General features: G+C 42.0%; 1 protein-coding gene across 2 annotated transcripts in view; it reads left to right on the top strand.

Moving 5' to 3' along the window:
* Window positions 1–14,010, top strand: part of LOC114710927 (broad substrate specificity ATP-binding cassette transporter ABCG2) — a 123,212-nt gene that overhangs the window by 14,051 nt on the left and 95,151 nt on the right. The window lies entirely within an intron of this gene.

Here is a 14,010-nt window from a genome sequence, read left to right on the forward strand (position 1 = left end):
AGCTGCTTCCTCCTTGGCCAGCAGCTCTTTGGTGTTTCCTGCAGCACATCCATGAGCAGGGACACAAAAGGGAATGCCGAAAGAATCCCCGTAGCTCTATTTTCTTCAACTTCCACTGGCAGGAAACTTGACAACCTTCTCATTCTCTGAAGTATAATCACCAAAGATGTTTCTATTTGACTTTTTTTTTTAAAGTCTTCCCCAAACACTGGTACAATGTATCAGCACACACATTATCCCACTGGGTATCTGAATTCGTGACTCTCCAAAGGTTTATTTGGTAAAGTCAAGATCCTAATCTTAAACATTAAAAGATATTTATTCCAATTACATTTCTAGTTGCAGTTTATTTTCTCTCTTGAAAAAGTAGAGATCAAAACTTTCCACTTATCTTCATGTATCCACATTGATTTCAATTCAGTTGCAGTTAAAAAGAACTAAAAATACAGATAACCCATAGATGCACACTCATTTTAAAACTTCTTTTCTACTTTCATAAAGATAATCTTTTGTGTATGATCAACAGTCTCATTGTTGTTCCTCTACAATGTTCAAGGGGACCTAATGTCTGCTAAGAATATTCTTTCCTTACAACTGACCATAGGGTACCAAGCCAGTACATCTCTGAATCAACCCATACACTTAAGACCCAGGGAACATTACAGAAGAAAAAGCAGAAAGATTGTAAGAGCCAGAGGATCAGGATGTTTGATGTGAGATTGTGTTTTCTATGTGTCAGAGGGAACCTGCTCCTGTGACATCCAAACAAATGGTTGCTTAAACAAGACATGAACAATAATAATACCAATTGGCATGCCAATGCGATAGGGGAAATCTTCACATGGTCACAACCCTAGATGAAGAGCTACAGACAATTAGTCGATACTTACAGAGGAAAAAAAAATCAGTCTTTCTCCAGGGATGAGCCCCCTAATTGGTTATCCAGTGCCAAGAGGTCAGCCTTCAAAACATATACATATGAACAACACTAAATGAATTCAGCAGGCTGTGTTTAGATAGTAGTTCACCCCTCACACACATGCACATACATAATTTAAAAGAATATCATGAGTTGGAGAGAGAAGGATAGCAATGATATAATACAGTACTCACATATGAAAAAAATTTTTAAAGGACATAAAAAAGAATATTCTGTATTTGACTCTAACATAAACAGTCATGTGACATTGGCAAGGCCCTGGGTTTAATCTCCAGCACAATAGGAGAAAAAAATTCTTGTCTGGTATGTACTTGGTACTTTAGTTTGGGAGTGTAGCTCAGTGGTAGAGCACTTGATTAGTATATACAAGGCCTTAGGTTTGATCACCAATACATTAAAACAAACAAATGATAACAGCAAAACTCATAGAAAAGAAAAAAGTTGCAATAAAAATTATTTTTAGATTGTGTTTCTTTTATCCCATGCTAGTACTAGACTCACTATGTAGTAGAGGATGACTTTGAACTTCTGACCCACCTGCCTCTATCCCTGTATAGGGGTGTGCCACCATGCCCAGCTTTTTGTGGTGTGGAGTGGTTGGACCTAGGGCATATGGCAGGCAAGCACTCTCATAACTAAGTTATAGCCCCATTACTTCCTCAAAATTGATTCATTTTCCCTACTAAGAATAAAGTGCGGGGTCAATGATGTGGCTTGGCAGATAAAGGTAAATCTGATGATTTGAAGTTTGACCCCTGAGACCCACAATATTTAAGGAGAGAATCAACTCCCTCAAGTTGTTCTGTGAACTTCACCCCACACACTGCTGGATGAGATCACCCACACATTATACATACACTAGATAAGTAAATGTAATGATGATGATGGCGATGATGATGATGATGATGATAAGGAATAAAGGCTGAACATGGAAAGCAAGGCTACCACATTCCAAGTTCAAGAGGCATCTCCCCAATCTTCTTTCATAAAACAGTGAGGCTTCAAGACAAAAGATCAACATGAATCTCATAATCACTCTAGCTTCTTTGGCCAGTCCCTAATCCCATATTTTTTAAATCTAGCCAAGATCCAGGCCAACCATCTCCATGAAGCTGTCCCCAGATACTGTGTCCTCATGCTGTCACTGGTTATGGTCTGGTCCAGGTATTCCAGGCTCCGGGCCTCTTATTTAATACATTGAAATGAAGGAATACATAAATTGCAAAACAGCAAGAAAACTATTCAGATGTAAAGTGATAGTACATATTAGAAAGAAAGATGCTGTTTTCTTAGATTCTTTCACATGGGTATGATAAAATACCCCAAAAAAAGCAACTTAAGAGAGAAAAGGCTTATTTTGCTTATAGTTCCAGGTTACTGTCTGTAATGTCAGGAAAACCAAGTCATCAGGAGCTTGAAAACACTGGTCCCATTATGTTCTAAGTCACAAGAGAAAACTGAAGCTCAGCACACTTTGTCCACTCATACTGTACACATCCCCTGCCCCGGAAATGGCACTGTCCAGTGAGTAGGTTTTCCCACCTGAACTAAAGTAATCAAGATATGCCCAGAGCCCTCTCTGTAGTGGGTAGCTGTTCCAGCTTTGACCTGGAAGTACTATCCCCATTGAGGCTTCCAGTAACTGTCATGCCTACCTATGGCCTGTCCCGGAGGTGGGGCCAAGACAGGAAGGAGCCTTAAGACCTGGGATCCGGATGTGCTGGTCTCTTGGTTCCTGGTAATCCTGGATGTTGGATGGCAGACCGAACAGTTCTCTGGAAAACACTGCTGGACTGTACTTCACCTCTACCGGACCTTGTAACTTATCCCTTTACTTGTTGTACATAAAACCCCTAAATAAACCTCCCTTTTAACATGGAGTTGCCTTAATACTTCCACCAATACCTATCTCCTGTTAATATCACTCACCAGTGAGTGTCCCAGTCGTCACTCTTGATAGCAGGCTGCATGACGGAGAGTTGTTCAAGGGTCCCAGGTTATCACCTAGGGCTTCTTTTATGGTAACTTGAAGGGAGGAGAAGTTTTTGCTAAGGCATGTACAACAGATTTAAGTTATATAATCTTTTCTCTCTTATATGTAGCTCTTAATGTATCTGGTTTTAATCATATGTGTGACCAATTATACACAGGCATAAAATAAGAAATAGGGGATTTTTCCCTAAAGGTCACCAGAGGACTCAGTTTAGCAAGTAATACAAACTAGTTCTCACCAGATTGGATGCCTACCTTTGTACCTGGATATAATGAGTATGATTAAATAGAAACCAGCTATGTCTGATGATTGTCAAGGGGGGGAGAAACTTATTCCCTGGTTTGGAGTCAGATATATGTGCAGCTTTATGTAGCTGGAGGTCCAACATTGCTGTCATGTTGCCAGGCACATTGTTTGGAGAGGGTTATGTGCATAGTACATTCAGGTGAGAGTCTTTGGGTACCAAGAGCATTACAAGAGGATTGTATGCATAGCCCATCTCAAGTAGAGTCCCTGGTTGCTGTTATTTACCTGCTCTGTTCACACTTTGAACTTTTAACACTTATTTTCACTTCCTTCCCTTTGGTAACTTATAACTCACTGCTTGTTATAGGTCTCAAAAGCCACTCTGTCATGCTTTACTTTAATTTTAGAGATGTTTGCAGTTTATGTACTGTGGGAACCCACAGAGGTTTCCTAGTGAGATCTGAGCTTACTTTACCAGCAGGACTGCATAAGAGGATGATTGGACTATGGGCCTGGGTATCAGGTGTTTGGAAGCATCTGCACTCGGCTGTATTTAGCAAGGGGAAAATAGTGGGGGCTCAGCCCCCACAAATGGCACCATGAACAGGGACCAGGGACTTGGCAAAAGGAGAGAGGGGGCATCTTGGGTATAAAGAGGCATGCTGATAAGGAATTGAAAAATAAAGGTGATGGTATTTTGTAGCACGAATCTTAAAAGTTCTTATTAATAAAATCAAACCTGAGCCAGGAAGATCAGAGAACCAGAACAAGCCACAGCTAACCTCACCTGGCCAACTTCTCAGCTGATCTTGTTTCCTCAGACTGGAAGCCTCTGTGTCCTCATATCCGAATGGCTCTCAGCTGAACTGCTGCTTGAAAGCCTGAAAGCTTAACCAGCCAAATGGTTAACCAGTCAAATGCTTCCAGTTTCTGGTCCTCATGCCTTATATACATTTCTGCTTTCTACCATCACTCCCTGGGATTAAAGGCTCACTTCTTGGGATTAAAGGCATGTGTCACCAGGCCTGGCTGTTTCCAATGTGGCCTTGAACTCACAGAGATCCTAATTTGAATCTCTGTCTCCAGAATGCTAGGATTGAAGGTGTGAGTGCCACCATTTTCTAGCCTTTGTATCTAGTGGCTGTTCTGTCTCTGACCCCAAATAAGTTTATTAGAGTGCACAATATTTTGGGGAACACAATACCACCGCAGTATTTTATTCTTGGGAGTGAAAGTAAAGTGGCTGAAAGATGCCCAAGTGAGACTGCAGCAATAATCTCTTTTTGCCTGTTTCTCTTTTTCTCTCCTCTCTCAAATCTCTACTAAAATTAGGTTTAAAAATGATAGTATAGGTAAGTCATAGAAATGTAGACTTAGGTATATTAGGGTAGAAGAAGCTTTAGGCATAAGGATATTGTATAGGCTTAGGTATGTTAGGGTAGAATAAGACTTAAGTATAATAGAAATTTAGAATAGAGTAGTTTTTCCCCCAAGCATGGGTGGGACCTGGGGTACACAGGGCAGCATCCAGGACTTAGCAGCCACTGTGAACTCGGCAGTCTGAGTGGCATCAGAAGCTCTAGAAGCTGCTAATGATAGCAAGTGCCAGAGCCAGTGCAAGTGGCAGAGCCAGACATTGGTAGCTGAGACTTGTGGGGCATCAGTGCAGTGCAGGTGGCAGACACTTGAGACAGCATGAGCAAAGAGGTCTGCAAGCTTTCTGCTGTGAAAAAGCAGCTCCAAGGAGCCTCAAGAGAGGTGAACTGCAGCAGCAGCTTGGAGAGCAACAGCAGAGACTTTGGACCCCAGCTGCCAGAGCAGGTCTATCTCCAGGAGCCGCAGTCCCTGGTGGCTGGAGCTGGCAGAGACACCCTGGGAGAGCCAAGAAGACAGCTGGAGAGCAGGAGCACAGGGTGCTGTGGCAGCTATGTGAGAGACAAAGCTTCCATAGAAAGATGTTCTTCGGGGGCACACGCTTCAAGTCTGAGTGCATTCTGGGAACACCAGGGAGACTGAGGTGGTGTTTGGCAGAGTATGGGATGTGAGGACCATCCACAGAGCAGATAAAACAGCCATAGTACAGCAGCTGTGACTGGCCATGGCTGGGTTTCTTCCTAGACCCCAGGTGCTGTGAGCTGTGGCTCATAGCAGGAGCAGCCTCTTGAGCTCAAGTGGTATGAGGCAATTGAAAGCCCTCAGGGCCTCAGGATACAGGGATCCTAAAAATGGCCTGGTTACAGGAGGCACAGACAGACCAGGACTGTAAAAGCTAGGAGCCAAAAGCCATGCAGTTTCTGTTTGCTGGCTGTAAGAAAGTCTGTCTTGAAAGGACTCTGCCTTAGCCAGCTAATAGCTTTTTTCCTAAGGCAATTTTCCTTGGGAAAGACTGCCAAAAAATGCTGCTGTAACTTAAAGTGCCTCTGTGACTGAGAACAAAAGTTTCAAAGATGCTTGTTTGATCTAGAATTGTTAACAGCAAAAGTTTTTGGTTGTGGATTTCTTCACATTTGGAACTTTAAAATTGATCTCAGAAAGCTTCTAGAACTTTAGGACTGGTACCAGAACTCTTTTTGAACTTTTCAGACTTAAGAAATGAGATGGACAGTAGTGATTCAATTGCAATGGGACAATTTTGACTTTACTTACACATATAGACACTACTGTTTCATGTTTAAAATGTAACAGCTTTGTGGAACTGACTTTTTGTAAAAACAGAACTGCTTATGGAACTGTTTTTTTGTTTGGGTTTTTATTAACCAAGCTCAAGTTGCAGTCTAGAAAATTAGAAAGAAAGTGGGGAGTTAATATTCCTCCATCTATTTAATTTAGTTAAAAAATATCTTCTTGTACCTTGAGTGGACTGATGTTAACTTGTGTTAATGTACCTTATGTTTGTATAGTTCTATTAAGAAATTGCTCTTGGATGTTTGCTAAAGTTTTTAAAGTGTTAATGGTTATATTGAGGGTATTGCTTTTGGATGTAGGTTTGTCAGAATTGTAATTGTGTATAGTAATATTTATGTTAGAGTTAACTTAACCTATTGATATTGATGCACGATGGCTTGGTGAAGCTAAGGAAGTATGTAAGTTTGATGTGGATGTATCAGAAGTTTATCCTATGTTTTGTTAGCAAGAAATGGAAACGGTTCTATTAAGAGATTGCTTTAAAGTGTATGTTTGCTAAAGTTTGTAAAGTGTTAATGGTTCTATTAAGAGTTTGCTTTTGGATGTAAGTTTGAGAGAATTGTAATTATGTATAGTAATATTTATGTTAGAATTATGTGTGGTGATAATTTATTTATATGTTAATGAATAAAGTTTGCTGGAGATCAGAGGTCATAGTCAGCTATAAATAGCATGGCAGTCAGAGTCTCTGTGTGTTCAAGGACACAGCCAAGCATGGTGACACATGCTTTTTTTAAATTTTATAATTAATTTAATTTTACTTATCAGCCACGGATTCCCCTGTCTTCTCTCCTCCCCCCTCCTCCCAATCCACACCCCCATTCCCATCTCCTCTAGCACAAGGACTCCTCTGGGAATTAAGCTCAGCCTGGTAGATTCAGTTGAGGCAGGTCCAGTCCCTTCCTCCTTTCATCCAGGCTGAGCAAAGTGTCCTAGCATAGGCCCCAGGCTCCAAAAAAGCCATCTTATGCACTAAGGACAGGTCCCGGTCCCACTGCCCGGGGCCTCCCAAACAGTTCAAGCTAATCGACTATCTCACTTATCCAGAGGGCCTGATCCAGTTCCATGGGGGCTCCTCAGCTATTGGTTCATAGTTCATGTGTTTCCACTAGTTTGGCTATTTGTCCCTGTGCTTTTTCCAATCATGGTCTCAACATCTCTTGCTCATACAATCCCTCCTCTCTCTCACCTATTGGACTCCCAGAGCTCCACCTGGGGCCTGGCTATGGATCTCTGCATCTGCTTCCATCAGTCATTAGATGAGACTTCTATTATGACAGTTAGGGTGTTTGGTCATCCAATCACCAGAGTAGGTCACTTCAGGCTTTCTCTTGACCATTGCCAGTAGTCTATTGTGGAGGTATCTTTGCGGATTTTTGGGGACCTCTCTAGCACTTTGCTTCTTCCTATTCCCATGGGGTCTTCATTTATCATGGTTGGGCTGATATCCAGAATATATAAAGAACTCAAGAAATTAGACATCAAAATGCCCAACAGTCCAAATAAGAAATGGGCTAAAGAGCTAAACAGAGAATTCTCAACAGAGGAATCTCAAATGGCTGAAAGACATTTAAGAAACTGCTCAACATCCCTAATAATCAGGGAAATGCAAATCAAAATGACTCTGAGATATCACCTTACACCCGTTAAAATGGCTAAGATCAAAAACACTGAAGATAGCTTATGTTGGAGAGGATGTGGAGCAAGGGGAACACTCCTCCACTGTTGGTGGGAATGCAAGCTTGTACAGCCATTTTGGAAATTAATATGGTGCTTTCTTAGAAAATTGGGAATCTATCTCCCCCAAGACCCAGCTATACCACTCTTGGGCATATACCCAAGGAATGCTCAATCATACCACAAGGGCACATGCTCAGCTATGTTTATATCAGCATTGTTTGTAATAGCCAGAACCTGGAAACAACCTAGATGCCCTTCAACTGAAGAATGAATAAATAAAATGTGGTACATATACACAGTGGAGTACTATTCAGCAGAGAAAAGCAATGATATCATGAGGTTTGCAGGCAAATGGATGGATCTAGAAAAAATCATCCTGAGTGAGGTAACCTAGACTCAGAAAGACAAACATGGTATATACTCACTCATAGGTGGATACTAGATGTAAAACAAAGGATGACTAGACTGCTATTCACAACTCCATGGAGGCTACCTAGTAAAGAGGACCCTAAGAAAGACATAGGGATTGCCCAATGACAGAGAAATGGATGAGGTCTACACTAGCAAACTGGATGTGAGGGGGCTAATGAAGGGCAAGGTTTGGGGGAAAAAGAGCTTAGGGGAGCGGGAGATCCCAGCTGGATTAAGAACAGAGAGGGAGAACAAGGAAAGAGACACACACTTTTTTTTTTTTTTTTTTTTTTTTTTTTTTTTTTTTTTTTTGGTTTTTCGAGACAGGGTTTCTCTGTGTAGCTTTGCGTCTTTCCTGGAACTCACTTGGTAGCCCAGGCTGGCCTCGAACTCACAGAGATCCGCCTGCCTCTGCCTCCCAAGTGCTGGGATTAAAGGTGTGCGCCACCACTGCCCGTCGTCGAGACACACACTTTTAATCCCAGTACCAACCATAGAGACCTGGAGGTCTGTATAGACAGGCAGTGATGTGACTGAGTTTAGAGCCAATGAGAAGGCAGAAGTGCAAGACAATAAAGGCACAGGTTAGACAGTAAGAAAAAAATTGTTATGAAATGGTGGCAACAGCCAAAGGCCTATGGAAGAAACCAAATTTTGTGCTAGACATGAATGGGAGTAATTGTATAATGTAGAAGTTGGTTAAGTTTCATGGAAAAGTTTTCTTTGACCCACCTTTAGAACTTTGCTACGCTTCTGCCTATGGTAGATATAGTAACATCTGCTTCTCACAGTCCTAGTCTAAAGTCCTAGAGAACCAAGGTCTCAGAATTTTCAACTTCATGTCACAAAAAAAAAATTGAGTGAGTACTTTCTAAGGTTTAAACAGTTCCCCTGTTAGATTTATGATTAGCTAGTCCAGAATTTTTACATTTTGTCTTGTTAATAGTAACTTTTCAATAATTTGTGCATTTATCATTAATTTGCCATCTCTCATCTAGTTCAGAGAGTCAAAGCAAACATTCATTCTGTTCTCATCTATTCAGTATACACTCCCTAAGCCCCATTTTGTGAGAGACTGTTCAACGACTGAAGACTACAAACGTAACAGCTAATATTGAGCATTTAAATATTTTATTTTTTAGGGGGTGGAGGTGAGGCTGGGCACCCTCTCCTGGCATCTGTGGCCAATTCAAACATATACTTTTCACTTGGATATACACTTAAATATTTTTTTAAGATTTATTTATGTGTTTAAGTGTTTTGTTTGCAGGTATGTCTGTGTACCATGTGAATGCCTAGTGCCCATGGAGGCAGAAGAGGGCATTGGGTTCCCTGAAACTGGAGTTAATAGATGATTGTGATAATCCATGTGGGTGCTGGAATCTGAACCTGGGTCATCTGTAAGAACAAGTGATTTTAAATGCTAAGGCATCTCTTCAGCACAAAGTTTTATTTATTTTTACTTAATCTGTGTGAGTGTTTTACCTGCTTCCAAAGTGTACCACGTGCATATCTAATGCACAGAGAAGCCAGATGCTGTTTTGGTAGTTTGCATGAAAATGGCCCCATAGACTCATAGTGAGTGGCACTATTAGGAGGTGTGTTGGAGTAGGTGTTGTTTTGGTAGAGGAAGTATGTTCCTGGGGCTAGGTTTCAGATGCTCACACTAGACCCAATGTGACTTTCTCTTCTTGCCATCTACTGATCCAAGTGTAGAACTTTCAACTACTTCTCCAGCATCATGTCTGCTTGCATGCCACCATACTTCCCACCATGACATTAATGGACTTCTGAACCTGCAAACCAGCTCCAGTTAAATGTTTTTCTTTATAAGAGTTGCCATGGTAAAAAAAAAAAAAAAAAAAAAAAAAAAAAAAAAAAAAAAAAAAAAAAAAAAAAAAAAAAAAAAAGCTGGGCGGTGGTGGCACATGCCTCTAATCCCAGCAGTCAGGAGACAGAGGCAGGTGGATCTCTGTGAGTTCAAGGCCAGCCTGGTCTAGAGAGTGAGTTCCAGGACAACCAAAGCTACACAGAGAAACCCTGTCTTGGGAAAAAGAGTTGCTGTGGTCATGGTATCTCTTCCCAGCAATAGAAACTCTAACTAAGACAGAGGTTGGTACCAGGAGTGGGGTATTACTGTCATAAACCTAACCATGCTTTTGCTTGGAGGAATGTGGACTTTGGGATTTTGGATTAGAAAAGCAGTTGAACACTTTAAGTGGGGCTTAATACTAGTAAAACATGGAAGACAGTAGTGCTGAGGGTGGTTTGAAGTGTGGGAGGCAAGCTCAGGAAGTTTCAGCGGAGAAGAATATTAGTATGTATACTAGAGACTGTTCTTGTCATATTTTGGTGAAGAATATAGCTGCCTTTTGCTCTTATCCGCCTGAAGCTAAATTCAAGAACTATGGATTAGCACCTTTAGCAGAGGACATTTTAAAACAACCTAGCATTGACTATGTTGTGTGGCTATTAATGGCCAGTCATATGCAGATCTATAATGAAAAGGAGCAAGATGAGCAAGGAAAAATATAAAATGTGCCGTTGAAAGAGAAATGGAGCACCAAGGAGTGTAAACAGATTTTTTAAAAGTCTGATGCTTTAGTGGAATAAAGGGAGTGGTGACCTCAGAGCAAAACCTCATCCAGCTAAAAGCTTCTAACTTGTAAAAAGGAATTAAAGAAAAGCTTAGGGCCTGGTGTGGTGGTGCACACCTTTAATCTCAGCACTCAGAAGGCAGAGGCCAGCAGATCTCTGAGTTCAAGACCAGCCTGGTCTATAGAGTGAGTTTCAGAACAGCCAAGCTTAGGCAGTGAAGGAAACCACTGAAAACAGAAAGCTTGTAAAGATGTAGTTGAATGAAGGCGCCATGTTCCAGCCACAGGAAGCAGCAGAACTTGGCGGCTTCTGCTACATGGTTCTGGCTTTATTCAAGGATACAAGACAGGAATTATGGAATTTCCCTCTGTGACTAAGGGAAGCAGCTGAAGACAGGCATGTGCCATAGGTATTCCTTCATGGAGACCTAGAGAGGCCAGAAGGTGAAGCCAGGATGGCCTTGGAGACCTCACAATGTTAGAGATGCCAGAGCTGTGGGATACCTGCTGAGAAAAGCTGCTAACACTAGTGGAAGCGGCCCACGAGAAAAAACCGTGTTGCAGTCAACAAAACTTGAAGGAGTTTGGACCTAAAGAGTGCTCTGACATTAGATAATGGAAATTCAGAGTTTGGAATTTACTCAGCTGGTTTTCAGTGTTGTTTTGGTCCAACGTTTCCTCACTATGGTCCCTTTCCTCCATTTTGGGACAGTAATGTATATTCTGTGCCATTGTATGTTGGAATGTGATCTGCATGTGATCTGCTTTTTGATTTGTATTTTATGGGGGATAACAGTGAAGAGATTGCATGGGTCTCAGGAAAGATTTTGAACGTTGGACTTTTAACAAAGTTCAGACTGACAGACTACGGGGACTCTTGAAGTTGTCCTGACTGCATTTCTGCATTATGTTATGGCTACAAGCCTATGGGGACCAGGGAGTGGAACGTGGTGCTTTGAATGAAAATAGCCCACACAGATAGGCTCAGAGGGAGTGGCACTATTAGGAGGTATGGCCTTATGGGGTAGGTGTGGCCTTGGTGGAGGAAATGTGTCACTGAGGGTGGAGCTTTGAGGTTTCAGATGCTCAAGCCAGGCCCAGTGTCGCTCTTTTCCTGCTGCCTGCTGATCCAGATGTAGAACTTTCAGCTCCTTCTCCAGTACCAAGTCTGCCTGCATGCTGCCATGCTTCCCGCCATGATAATAATTGACTAAACCTCTGAACTGTAAGCCACCCCCAATTAAATGCTTTCCTTTATAAGAGTTGTCATGGTCATGGTGTCTCTCCACAGCAATAGAAACCCTAAGACATTGGTGTTAGATCCCCTGGAACAGATGGCTACAGATGGTTGTTGAGTGACTAGGTGGGTATTTAGAACTGAACCTAGGTTCCCCTCAAGAAGAGCAAGTGTTCTTAATCACCAAGCCGTTTCTCCAGACCTGCTTTAAATTAAAAAAGGAAGTGTGTATGTATATGAAAATGAGATTTGCACTGTGAACCTAATTACAGATGGCATACAGGTGTGAAGAGGTTAGAATCACCGGTGAAATAGAATGCGAGACGCTTAAGCTGAAACATGCAGTTAACAAAAGCGAAGCTGAAAACACTTGGTCCCATAGACAATATCAAGCTAAGTATCTTGGATTAAACTGCACATAATGAAAAGACAAAAAACAAACAAACAAATACTGTATTGCCCTTAAGCCTGAAACTCTAGTTTACTAATGTTTTTGCTCCCTGTGTAAGTCTTGCAAGTTTTAGTTTTCACTTCTAAGGAATTGTCCAGTGACATTTTACTCAGTTAACTCAGCATTTCCAAATACCTTAGAGGGTGCTGGGGAGTTAAAAATGGTCAATATTTCCTTAATAAGTTCGACCTCCTATTCCCCCTCCATGTTTAGAGTTTCTCTGAAGCTTCATAGGACTCAGCATACCATAGTTCATTCTTTGTTAAGTGTTGTAGCAGGGTCCTTGCTGTTGTTCCCTTTGGGGGAGGGGGCCAAGTAGGCACAGAGTCAATGACACACAGACTCTGGAAGAATGTGGAAACAACAAGCTCAGTTTATTCAGTTAGAGGCAAGCCTTATATACCCTCCAACCCACCCTGGGGGGAGGTCTGATGAATATGCATCTGCTGGTGTGACATGGCTGTCTCTCATTGGTCCAGGTCATCTCCCAGATCATGTTTCAGCTGCTGTTGCTAAGGTCCTTAGGCAGACCCAGGCTGGCTCTCAGAAAGTATCTTTTTTTTTACTTGGCTGGGCCTCAAGCCAGCTAGGGATGAGTCATCCCATATAATCACCCTTTTTATTATTTTACAGGACATGCTCAGTGGGAGCTAGGGTACATTGCCCCAACCTTGTTGACCCCACCTCAGGAGAGCTCAGCATAATAGATTGTGCCTGTCTTAGATTGGCTTGCCAAACAAACTCGTATCTGTCATTGACTACCAGCCCTGGAAGAACACCAATCCTGGAGAGCTGTCTGGGTAGTGGACTTTAGGCAGTAGCCTTCTGTATCTCAGTGAGCCAATAATCTAGGTATCTGAGAGCCAATAAAACCTATAGGATTGCCTTTGTGGCTGCCTTCTGTTGGTGAACCTGTTGAAGAAGATATTTAAACAAGAGAAGGATTAGTAAAAATTTGAATCTCAAGGACATGGATGGGACCCTAGTCATTTTTATTGCACCAATCGAAGTCTTTCTGGTGATGCATTAGTGACCTTGTAGGCAGTGAGGCAATTACTTTATATCGAGGGTCATATGCCAGTGATGAAATGACCTTTACTAATACCACAGTAGCAGGGCAAATCACACATTACACTTCTGAAGCTTCTTCTTTGTCCAAAGTCTCTTGATCTGTTGCCAGATGAACATCTCTGGAGGGTATCCATATTGGTGTGGTGGTATTCTGGGGAAAAATGCAAGCATACCCTCTCCCGCAGGTTAATAGGGGATCAGAGTGCTGCCACTGAAGGGTAATGGGATCCCTTCAATGCACCAAGGGTAATGGTGTCTCCCAAGGCAAGTAAATAAGTGTGTTGTCCAATTTGGGCTTGTGTGACAGGGTTAACATATGGTCCTCAGCCCATGAGCATCTCAAGAGAAATAGCAATGTTGAACTGTATATTAAAATGAGCCTGAGCCTTGGCCTGGTCATCATAAGCAGCTTGCCAATTAAGGAAGACCATAGGCTCCAACACATTCTTCATCAAATGGTGCCAGTTATAATAAGTCTATAAATGCATTGCCCATTGCTGTAGGACTTGCTCAAAATATGATGAGTCAGGACCTGATTCATTAGCAGCCTTACGGACCAAAGGCAGGTCTGCAAGAGGGGTAGATATTCATGGCTGGTTAGCCACATTGGGGCCCACATTAACTGGCACCACATGTGGAACAGGCTGGGAGGTATTCGGAGGAGCTATCTCAGCAGGTAGACATCCAGGCCAATCACTC

Source organism: Peromyscus leucopus, chromosome 3 (genome assembly GCF_004664715.2).
Source record: "Peromyscus leucopus breed LL Stock chromosome 3, UCI_PerLeu_2.1, whole genome shotgun sequence".
NCBI classification, from domain to species: Eukaryota; Metazoa; Chordata; class Mammalia; order Rodentia; family Cricetidae; genus Peromyscus; species Peromyscus leucopus.